This window comes from Palaemon carinicauda, chromosome 18, assembly GCF_036898095.1.
Source record: "Palaemon carinicauda isolate YSFRI2023 chromosome 18, ASM3689809v2, whole genome shotgun sequence".
NCBI lineage: Eukaryota > Metazoa > Arthropoda > Malacostraca > Decapoda > Palaemonidae > Palaemon > Palaemon carinicauda.
In genome coordinates, this window is record NC_090742.1 from 11093413 (window position 1) to 11095912 (window position 2500).

The following is a 2500-nucleotide window of genomic DNA, read 5'->3' on the forward strand; positions in this document are numbered from 1 at the left end:
TATGTATATATGCTATAAGCCCTTAGGCTTAAAGCATCCCGTTTTTCCAACTATGGTTGTAGCTTAGCTAGTAATGATAACAACAACAACAAAAAACCTATATTGTTACCTATTACCATCCATCTAATAACAATAACACCAAGCTTCAGTATCCACATTTCCCATCCTCCATTTTCAGCAGAACTGAATATTGGAGCAGAATTCTTATAAAAGACTCAACCACTAACAATAAACTACCAAAATGAAAATTTCCATTTCTGCTTCTGTTAATACCCAGAGTGCAGAAGGAAGCGTTTCACAATAACAGACAAAAATTCTCTTCATAATGGAAGTTGTAACAAGCAATTATCCTGAAAGCAACTTTAGCTCTCTCTCTCTCTCTCTCTCTCTCTCTCTCTCTCTCTCTCTCTCTCTCTCTCTCTCTCTCTCTCTCTCTCTCTTTTTTTTTTTCTGATTTGGGTTTTAGAAGGAAAGGTCCCCCCCTCCACCCACCCTCACACACAGAATTCCCCTCGTTATTGGAATATGAATGTTTTCCGTCTTGCAAATTACTCGAATTTGTAGATAGTCCACCTTCAACCACCGTGACATCTCTCTCTCTCTCTCTCTCTCTCTCTCTCTCTCTCTCTCTCTCTCTCTCTCTCTCTCTCTCTCTCAGATCAGCAAAACGAAATTTTTAAAAAACTATGTAAAATTCAAGCAGACAATCTAAGTCATTAATTCAAATTTCCTTCACTTCACTCTCTCTCTCTCTCTCTCTCTCTCTCTCTCTCTCTCTCTCTCTCTCTCTCTCTCTCTCTCTCTCTCTCTCTCTCTCTCTCTGACTTTTTTTACATCAATCCATCTTCACCATCGTAGTGCAGAAATTAAAATTGAATACCAAGTTACAAACCTACCAATTTGCTACGATGGATTACATGCGTTGATTTCAAGTCTAAGTACAAAAAAACCTAAATTCGACAATTATTTGGAAAGAAGAATTGTCATTGACTTTTATCTTTCTTCGTGGCTAAATGGTACGGTCACTGTCATACAAGCCAAGTCATCATCTCCTCCTACGCCTATTGACACAAAAGGCCTCGATTAGATTTCGCCAGTCGTCTCTATCTTGAGCTTTTAATTCAATACTTCTCCACTCATCACCTCCTACTTCGCGCTTCATAGTCCTCAGCCATGTAGGTCTGGGTCTTCCAACTCTTCTAGTGCCTCGTGGAGTCCAGCTGAACATTTGGTGAACTAATCTCTCTTGAGGATTTCGAAGAGCATACTCAAACCATTTCTATCTACCCCTCATCATGATCTCATCCACATATAGCACTCGAGTAACCTCTCTTATGGTTTCATTTCTAATCCTGCCCTGCCATTTAACTCCCAATACCCTTCTGAGGGATTTGTTCTCAAATCTACTAAATCTATTGGAGATTGCTTCATTGTCATACCATGACTCATGTCCATAGAGTAACACCCGATCTCACTAAACTGATATATAGTCTGATTTTTACATGTAATTTCAGGCGATTTGATTTCCAAGTTTTATTTAACCTAGCCATATTCTGATTTGCCTTTTTCAATCTTTCATTAAACTAGAATTCTAAAGACCATGTATTGGAAATCATTACCAAATGGGAAGATAATGAGGTATATTGCCCTCATATAATACACTTCTATATTTTCACTCTTAGTTTCACGAAGTACATCAAGACAGTACTCGATTTCATACCATGTTTCTTATAGCGTAGCCATATCGGGGATGGCAATGCAATTAGTGATATCTCATGTCTTTGATTCACAATATATTTAAGAAACCTCATTGAAGGAAGTCCTTGGGAGTGATATCTTGTGAATAAGATGGCCAGAGAATTGGGGCATCCTTTGAAATCCACCAGTCTGGAAATGTTTCAAGAATCCACGAACTTCCAAACACCAGTGTGTTGGGGCACCATCTTGCTGGAAAACAGGGTTGCCAGGTTTTCTAAATGAGAAAACGCCAACTTTTAAACAACGGAAGCTCTAAAAGACCAAACCATTAGTAGAAAAAGGACATAAATTATAGCATTTATGGTTAATCAATTTTTAAAAAAGGCCAAATTGAGATATTTGGCACGTAAAAAAGCCAGAATTAAGGGGTTTGGCCTCAAAAAGGCCAATCTGGCAACCCTGTGATGGTTGATGGAAGGTCATCTAGTTTTGGTGCTACTTGAGGTAACGTCCCTGACTGGTGAACGCCAGACTGGGGTTCGAGTCCGGCTCAAACTCGTTAGTTTCTTTGGATGATGCAACCTCACCATCCTTGTGAGCTAAGGATGGGGTGTTTTGGGGGAACCTATAGATCTATCTGCTGAGTCATCAGCAGCCATCGCCTTGCCCTCCTTGGTCATAGCCTGGAGAGAGAGGAGGCGTTGGTGCTAAATCATAATGTGTATATGATCAATCTCCAGGGAATTGTCCTTTTAGATAGGGCAATGCTACTGTCCCTCGCCTCTGGCATTCACGAGTGGCC